The following is a 9,817-nucleotide window of genomic DNA, read 5'->3' as shown; positions in this document are numbered from 1 at the left end:
AGCAAGAAGCTTTTAAAATGATTTACACCTCAAAGGAACAGAGGAACGAATTTACAATGACAAGATTTCTAAAGTAAATGCTCTTTAAAAAAAAAAAAAAACAAACGGGTCAGGGGCTTAGAGGCAGAAAGAAGCCTGTTTAAAGTTCGATCCAACTGGGAGAAACACTGAGGCCTTCTTGATCACTGTCATTTGTCATTAAAATTCAGTCTCCAATGACAGTAATTGGAGCTGCAGGTATGACTCTGGGGAAATAAATAGCTGTGGTATGTTCAAATCACTACTCCTGCGGGTTTTTGTGTTTTTTTTCTCTTACACAAAATGAGGATGTTGGACAAAATTATCTCTCAAGTTAATTCCAATTTAACTTCTACAGTCCTATTTTTCTAAGATTCTTGTTTGTTTATATTCTCTTATACAAAGAAGAAGGAGAAAGGTGGAGAAGGAATGAATATCATTGATTGCTCTGTTTGATAAAAGCATAGCTGAAAAGAAAAATATATGAAAAAATTAATAACAGCAAATGATCAAGTGTTCAAATCTTTAACGAGAAGAAAAGCTAGGTGTCTATAATGCTAGATTCTAAAACAACTTTGTTTTCATGTAAAGTTCACGTCAATTACGTTGACATAACTTGCTTGTATTGTTAATGAGGATCTTTTTTCATGAGAAGTGGTGATTGCTGATCTTATGGCCTTTTCACCCTTTCCACCAGATTCTCAAGTCTCACCTAGGATAAATGTAAAAATTTATGTTAAATTTTTTTTATTAATCATTAGACTTACAGGTTTCCAAATTAACTAGACTATCATTAGCCAAATGCCCTTTTAAGGGTTTGCGCTCTTTCTAATTACATCCTGCTGCTATAGTACCCAGGTATTTCATCCACAATTTTCCCCCAATTTTTATAGGTATTTCATTTAGGTATGCCAAGTTCATTGCAAATTTGAATCAGTCTTTTGAAGATCGATAGTTTAAAATTGAACAATACAAGCTAAGCATTTCTTTTGGTTTCTGACAGGTAACAATATGAATAGGCAGTACATTGTTTTCAGGCTTTTTTTCTTGCTTTAAACAAATTTCATTAGACTCATATCTTGTTTCTTTTCTTAACATTTTAAACTTTGGTTTCTAGCAGAGCAAAGAATAATGGAAATAGCTGAGAAATTAAAGGTCTATATTCTGATTCAAATGCCAATTCAATTCTAAGAGCTCAGAAAGATGCAGCTGCTTTGAGAGATAAGGAATTAAAGATACCTTATGGTATCTATTAAAACTATAATTTAAAATATATAAGTCCAAATCCTACAACATCAAAAACTCTCTATTATCAAAAAGCTTAAAGTAGTAAATGCAGTATTTTAAAAACTCATAATATGAATAATATGAATATAAATTTGACAATTTTTGTAGTGCATTTAAGTCTATAAATCTCAAATAGTTTATTCCAAGTTATACTCTACTACGTATTACAATGCTTTTTAAATAATTTTTCACCAGCAATATTTTAAAAAGCAAACAAAAAGTATGAGTAAAAAGTTCCTTCTCTAAATTTAATAAAACCAGAGTTGTGGTATTAATTAAGAATGGATGTCCACATCACAATTTGTTGTTTTCCTCTGTAACTTCTCAGTCTCCTTCAGGAAAACTTTAAAAACTTATAGTTTATAAATCAGTGGTGCCTATGATAGTAATGCTTCATACATTAATGACACATTTAATAACCTTAATACAATAATAACTGATAATAATTCACAGAATTATGGTATGAATCCAGGCACTAAAGGCCTTTGTCCTGGCCTCCATAGAGGGCCTTGCATATTTGCAAACATCTAAAAGAAGTTAAGTAAAGAATGTACAGAAACATTTGTTTCTTCAGATCAGGTACCCAGAACTAGAACAACACTACTCAGAATCCTAAAACATCTTCTTTGGTGACTAATACTCTCTTGTTTCCAGAGTACTTCTCTCTATACTTCTTACTTCATATCCTTGGAAATCAGGATGACTAAGTTTCATTGCTGGGATACTTTATGGATTTAACCTATGCTGACATTGAAATAGACAATTGGTAGAAGTGTAGGGAAAGATAGTTCAATTAGTGGAACTGAGAAGACAAATTAACTTGTCAAATACTTTTCAACATGAATGCAATAAATTTGTGCAAAACAAAATATGGTTTCTCAACAGTAGATACAATCTTCTTGTTTGTTTGTTTCTGTTCATGGCCCACTAGGTAGTTCTGGATGTAATCAAGAATTCACATTGCACTTGTTGGATCTGCACATGGTGACTGAGAAATATTTTGTATCAATTAACTTGAATTACCCTTATGTTTGTATATCTGGGGGGCCTAGATAGATGGTGTGTGAAAAGTAGTAATAATTTTCTACATTGACAAGTAATTGTATACTGAATAATATTTTTATACAGTTTACTAACATGTATTTAATTCTCCTCAATCAATTTAAATATCCAGATTTATTTAAATAAATTCGATTTAAATATTAACTTATAAAATTTTTATTTTATCTTTAATATTCATATATAATTTCAGCAAGCAATGAATGTTTTAGATTACAATAAAATAGTTTTTTAAATCTATATAATTTTATTTTTCCAATGTGTCCCATTGTGTTCAATTTGTTTTTCAAGAAACATATAATCACATTTTAAATACAATTAAATTTTTTTGTTGCAACAATCATTTCGATAATTGAGGATAAATAAAAATCAAGGTCATTGTAGAAAGAAAAAGATACACAAAAACACAGTTTAGGACAGAAAAATAAAGCAACAAAAGAAATGTTGTTGTTATAAAAGCATTTAAGCCAGGATAAAGACATAATATATTTTGTTTATTCACAGTTTTTTTAAACTCGATTTATAACTTCTGAATATTGAGACATCTGGTAAAGCGGGCCCTGGTGATATTCTTGTCCTAGACACTACATATTTTAACGATGACACTGAATACCTTTGTATTTACATAAGTCAAATTGCTTTATCTGAAAATATATGTTCTGTACCGGACTTTCCTTCCTTGGTCTTTTTAAATGCTGCTTTTATGGGTATGATCAACTCAAGTGAGAGAGTCTATCAATGAAGACAGAGTGATCAACCATGACAAATGATGCCAAAGGCCTAATAAAATGATCATTAAATTTAGCAACATAGAGGTTATTGCTGGCAATTAATGAGAATATTTTAATGGAGTAGAGGTTAGATGTAGATAGCATGGGTTTAAGAAAGAATGGATAAAATGACTAGACACTGTGAATTTGATTGAGTTTTACTTCAAAGGGGAGAAAATAAATAGGATACTAGCTTGTTGAAATAATAAGAATAAAGATGAGACAAAAAAGTAATAGCATGGCTGCATGCAGATGAAAATGATTCAGTAGAGCACAAGAGGTGGAGGCTATGGAAGAGATGGGATAGGATTATTATTGCCCAGTTCTAGTCACAAGTGGAAGGAGGATTTAATTTTTATAGGAGCACAGAGAGTCATTTATGGAAACAAATAGGAAAGATTAGTATGTAGATATGAAAGCTGGTATGTGGGTTATGCCTATTCTTCTATTCTGATTACTTCAGTGCAGTTGTAAGCAATATTTTGATATCAGAGCAAAAATAATAATTCTACCTATTTTCTAGGGCTGTTGAGATGATTAAATGAGTTTGTACATGTAAGAAACTTAGAATGCTGCATGGCATATTGGTATCATCTAACATGTTAGCTACCGTTATAGACATTAATTTCTTCCTGTAAATATGTCTGCTGTTAATTTCACCAAACTCTTTTGAAAGAGCCCAATTTTTCAAATTATTCTTGAAAGCCATGATTTAAAAAATTTAAAAATGAGAAGTATTGTAAATGTATATCTAATATATTTATATATATAAATTATATAAATTTATAGTATATTATGACATATTCAAATATATATTATATATAAATATAAATTATATAAAATATATATTTCTTTATAAATATAAATTATATAAAATATATATTTATATATAAATATAAATTATATAAAATATATATTTATATATAAATATAAATTATATAAAATATATATTTCTTTATAAATATAAATTATATAAAATATATATTTCTTTATAAATATAAATTATATAAAATATTATTTATATATAAATATAAATTATATAAAATATATATTTATATAAATATAAATTATATAAAATATATATTTCTTTATAAATATAAATTATATAAAATATTATTTATATATAAATATAAATTATATAAAATATATTTTATATAAATATAAATTATATAAAATATATTTTATATAAATATAAATTATATAAAACATATATTTATATATAAATATAAATTATATAAAATATATATCATATTTTGATATAATAAATACTTTTTTTCCTCTTAGTATATCTCCCTCTATTCCTTCAACATCTGACTCTTGCTATTTGCTTTGTTTTCCAGGCCTCTATCATTTCCTTTCCCTGTAACAGGTTTTGTCTTCATTGCAGTCCTATTTCTTCCTAAGTGTTGATGTCAGTATATGGCCTAAGTAAAAGCATGTAACAAGTTAAAAATACCAAATAGAGTCATCTTGTAATTAAAACCTATATATTCTGTGCTCAAACACACAGTTTCTTGAGACTTTTTAAGGTTAATGGAAATGTGAAACAATAACGATGTTCTCTGTTGGCTTTTATTCATTTGTCACACTGAAAAAAACTTTATTCATTTAAATCTTGCTTCTATTAATAAAAATGGCAATTGTGCTACACTTAATTAAAGAGAACTGTATAAACAGAATATTTTGGTGATGGGAATGAAGTAACTAGTGTTTTACCAAGCATTAGCTTTTCTACCTGTCCTCTTATAGGTGGTTTTGATTGCAGTAACCATGACCAGAAAGAATTCTAGCAGGACCGCATAGGTTGGAAAGCACTTGCAGGTGTGTAATCAACATTTCACTTGCATGTTTCACTAACTCAGTGGGAAGACTATCAAGTGGGTGGATTTGTCCTTAATCATGACTAGTGCAGAGATGCTGATTCTCCAAATTTAATATGCGCATTTTTGGACATTTAATTTTAAGTAAAATAAGAAGTTAAGATCCTCCAAAAATTTTACCTTCTATTATTTTACATATGAAGTCGTTACACCTTTTTATGAGATGGGGTTTAGAGGCAAGCCTCCTAGATGTTTTAATAATTATCTCCTAACTCTAGTCTGCGAATAATTTTGACAGAATAAAAAAGACATTTTCTCTTACACGAGTTAAAGAGTTTGGAATAACTTTACTTTTATAATTATATGCATACATTCATTAACATATACTCCTGGCAATTAGTTAACATATGCCTTCTACTTTCTCGATGATATAAAATACCTTGGGTTTTGATTTATTTAATATGCTCAAAAATTCAGTTTTGTTAAAATTCTTATCATACGGTTCTACTTATCTTTCTATGCTACCTTCAACTTTAAGTCTGCTCATTCAACCTCTTTGACACATGAGACCATTTAAAATCCACCACTTGCCTGAACTTGTGGCTTCCCTTTGGAGTCAAGAGGTGTCCAGGCTAAATGAAAGTCTGAATATGCTACTGGTTACTGGCCTGAATCATTCTAATTTTTCCACTTAGGTCATTGTTACTTAAGCATAGAGAAGCAGAAAGACCAGCTTTCTTCAGATTTGATTCCCTGCATGTTTTCCTTATACAAAATGAAAATTTTAGGAAAAGAAGGTAATTATACTGCTGATAAAGTTCCCATAGGACTTTACTCATCAATCAGAGATAAATAATCATGTCTCTATTATTCCTTTTGGAAGTATATATCTCTAATTATTTTGTTTCATGTGGAGTCAACAGTATTGATTCTTGCTTCTTCGTCTGCATTTAATGTGCCGTATCTGCTCTTCGACCTAGCATCAATAATTATCTTGCTCTTGTATTAATTTGAAAACATTTTGTTCCAAGGGAAAATTTCTGCTAAACCAGTTTATAATTGAATTGCCATATAATGAATTATCTAAATGCAATGAGAAATTTCCACCTGTCTAGGAAGAAAATTTTGATTAAAAGTATGATTAAATTTGAAATATATTTTAAAAGTCATGGGTACAATGACATTACATATTAACCTTCTGATGAAAATATTTTTTGAAGTCAATAATAGCTGTTCCATAATTTTGTTTTTTTCTTAAATATTTCTTTCTCTTATTGCTTGCATTAAATTATTCTTGTTAATCTCTATTTCTGGATGATCTCAGATTTAGGAGATTCATAGCAGAGAAATATTTGCATCAGTAGGGACACCATAAAGATTATCTAGACTGAGGCATTATATGGGCAAAACAACTGAGGCTCAGAGAGGATGAGAAACTTACTTGAGGTCACACTTTAAGCAGTTAGGGGAACACTGGGTCTAAAATCCAAGATTCCTAATTTGGGGCCTTCTGTATTTCCTTCTGTGTCATTGTGCTTTCCCTAAAGTGGAAAAGAAATAAAACAGTAGAATGGAATGTGAGAGTAGGAAACTAAAACAAAATTTTAAAAAGATGTGAAAATATTTTGAAAGCCATTTTTTAAAAAAACTAAAACATTCTATCATTCAATTGTATATTGTATCTCAATTTATAAGAACATGATAAAACATAAATGTACTTAGGCTTATATAATTGTTAATTAAATGATTGATAAATCTATGTGAAGAACTTCATTTTATATCAATAAATTTAAGCTAAAAGTTACAATAATTTTTTCAAAGTAACAAGTATGTTAATACATAATTAAATTGCACACACTTAAGACAGAAATGTGAAATAGTGGTAATAAATTATTATTTTGATTTCTGTTGTAATGGAAAGCCAAATTTTTATTTCTAGTCTCATCTTCAAGGAATCTTTTATTACCATACTTTTGGAAGTTTAGATGGCTGCTTTAGAGGACATGGAGGACAACAAGTGACAACACAATTAGACCCTAAGTGAAACACAATCTTTTTTTTTAATGGAGGTCAGCCAGATTTTTATAATGTGTAAATTCTTCTTTTGTTCATATATAACAGCGGCATGTTTAGATAGGTTCTAACTGACAAGAAGTAGCCTTTTCATCTGTCCATAAAAAAATCTTTAAACCCAAAATGACAAATCAATTATTTCATTACATTAAGGAAATGTGTAAGCTAGCAAAATTCCAGACAAGGGTAATTGTTGTATTTAAGTGAGTCTTAAACATATGTTTTCCATGCCTGTGAACATTGTAAAAATAAATAAAAATTTTAAAAATATAAGATTTTATTTTGTCAGCTGTATTACTTACCCCAGAAGTCAATTATATACCTTGAGATACAATGGAAGTGAAATGCATTTAATGCTAGGCTAGTTGATAAAGTCAATCTGTGAGGTAAGCATTTTACATCAAAAATTAATATTGAATTTAGAACATCAAAAATTAATATTCAAAATCACCTAAATACAGATGAAGTAAAATGTTTATAGTTTTCTGTATGACATCTTATTTAGTAAAACTTACACATAGTAAGATTTCAGGGTCAATGAGGAAAGTTACAAAGAACAAAAGAAAAGGCAATATACAAGGGACCAGACACTCTGCTTTTAAGATAACTGTCGAAATTCGAGTGGCAAATGTGTGTGTGTGTGTGTGTGTGTGTGTGTATGTGTGTGTGTGTGTGTATGTGTGTGCTTGTGGGGAGCGAGCATAAATAAAGTGATTGAGAAGAAGATAATTCAGATGCCCTCCTGCTTGCCTTTAGGATTTAATCCACTCGATTTCAAAAGTATGTCTATTATAACTTGAACACATTTAAATGGTATGTTTGTTGTCGGAGTTAAGATAAATAATACATGTGAAACACATTGTGGACTATGTCAGACTGAATAAGTGTTTATTGGATTTGAACTGGTCTAAGCCTTGTTTGATCTGACTGTCATAGAGTATATCTTTGGTAACTCTAAAAAAACTGCTACCCGCCTGTTCTCTGCTACCAAATCATCCATGAATAACAGAGATTTTAAATGACACTTACTCAAGCATCAGGTTTTAAAGGCAGCTCATGATATGGTTTGGCTCTGTGTTCCCACCCGAATCTCACCTTGTAGCTCCCACAATTCCCACGTGTTGTGGGAGATGATTGAATGATGGGGGTGGGTCTTTCCTGTGCTGCTCTCGTGATAGTGAATGGGTCTCACGAGATCTTATGTTTTTTGTTTTTGTTTGTTTGTTTGCTTGTTTTTTTTTTGACGGAGTTTCACTCTTGTTGCCTAGGCTGGAGTGCAATGGCGCGATCACAGCTCAGTGTAACCCCCACTTCCTGGGTTCAAGCGATTCTCCTGCTTCAGCCTCCTGGGTAGCTGAGATTACAGCGTGCGCCACCACGCCCGGCTAATTTTGTATTTTTAGTAGAAACGGGGTTTCTCCATGTTGGTCAGATCTCTAACCCCCGACCTCAGGTGATCCGCCCACCTCAGCCTCCCAGACCGCACCGGGCTTTGGTTTTTAAAATGGGAGTTCAGGGGGCCGGGCGCGGTGGCTCACGCCTGTAATCCCAGCATTTTGGGACGCCGAGGTGGGTGGATCACGAGGCCAGGCGATGGAGACCATCGTGGCTAACACGGTGAAAACCCGTCTCTACTAAAAATACAAAAAAGAAAAAATAAATAAATAAAAATAAAATAAAATAAAATGGGAGTTCTTCTCCACAAGCTCTCTCTTTGCCTGCTGCCATCCATATAAGATGCGATGTGCTCCTTCTTGCCTTCCACCATGATTGTGAGGTCTCCCCAGCCATGTGGAACTGTAAGTCCAGTAAAACTCTTTCTTTTGTAAATTGCCCAATATCGGATATGTCGTTATCAGCAGTTTGAAAATGGACAAATACAGCTCATAAATATGTAAATGATAGAATTCCATTGTACTGTATTTTTTCAAAATATTTTACGAAGAATTGTAATAGATTTTCTTACAAGTAATTTGGAAATTACTGTATTACACTTCCAGTGTTTAATTCAAAACATTAAAAATGATTATACAGCCAGTGGGGTGGCTTGCATCTGTAGTCCCAGCTACTCTGGAGGATGTGGCAGGAGGATGGCTTAAGCCCAAGAATTTCAGGCTACAGTGAGGTATGATCATGCTACTGCACTGGAACATGAGTGACAAGAGTGAGACCCTGTCTCTAAAAAATACAGTAAAATGCAATACAGTACAATACCCATGTAAATGCCATTTACCAAAGACAAAATTGATGTTTAAGAAAAGCCCAGAAAAACTTTCTTTTTGTTAGCATTGAATTAAGTGCATTATGTTCATTCATTTATAAACAAAAATAATTCTATAAAGGACACCTCAAATCTCCTGAGAGCGCCTTCATTGCAAAAAGACAGCAGAGATTCTGATATCGTTAATTGAATATATTTCGGAGGGGTTTATACCTGATTATTTGCTTCTGTTTCTAAGACAGACTAATATCTTATGATTTCAGCTGAAAATCCAAATTTGTTAGCATTGCGTAGAATGCCTTATGGAACCTGGCCACAAACCACATTTTTAAGTCAAATCTCTTCTCTTTCTATTCTCATCTATTTTAAAATTATAAATCTATTTAAAATATCTGTATCATTCCAAATGTTAGTCTTAGTGTATAATTTTATTTCTCAAATTCTCCTTTTTCATTAAAAAAAATAAATTTGCAATAATTATAGGCTCACAGAAAATTATTAAAAAATACAGAAAAGTCCCAGCTATCTGTCACTTAGTTTCCCTCAATAATAACATCTTTCATAACTCT

At 31.1% G+C, this 9,817-nt stretch overlaps 1 long non-coding RNA gene across 1 annotated transcript in view; it reads right to left on the bottom strand.

Moving 5' to 3' along the window:
• Positions 1 to 633: 633 nt before the first annotated feature.
• Positions 634 to 9,817, bottom strand: part of LOC134737699 (uncharacterized) — a 148,547-nt gene continuing 139,363 nt past the window's right edge. The window contains exons 2-3 of the long non-coding RNA XR_010122856.1: positions 6,396 to 6,495; positions 634 to 730 (exon numbers count right to left, since the gene is read on the bottom strand). This is a non-coding gene — a long non-coding RNA (uncharacterized LOC134737699). The remainder of the gene's footprint in view (positions 731 to 6,395; positions 6,496 to 9,817) is intronic.

The sequence above is a fragment of the Pongo pygmaeus genome, chromosome 11, assembly GCF_028885625.2.
Source record: "Pongo pygmaeus isolate AG05252 chromosome 11, NHGRI_mPonPyg2-v2.0_pri, whole genome shotgun sequence".
NCBI classification, from domain to species: domain Eukaryota; kingdom Metazoa; phylum Chordata; class Mammalia; order Primates; family Hominidae; genus Pongo; species Pongo pygmaeus.
This window is presented reverse-complemented; position numbering and strand designations above follow the sequence as displayed.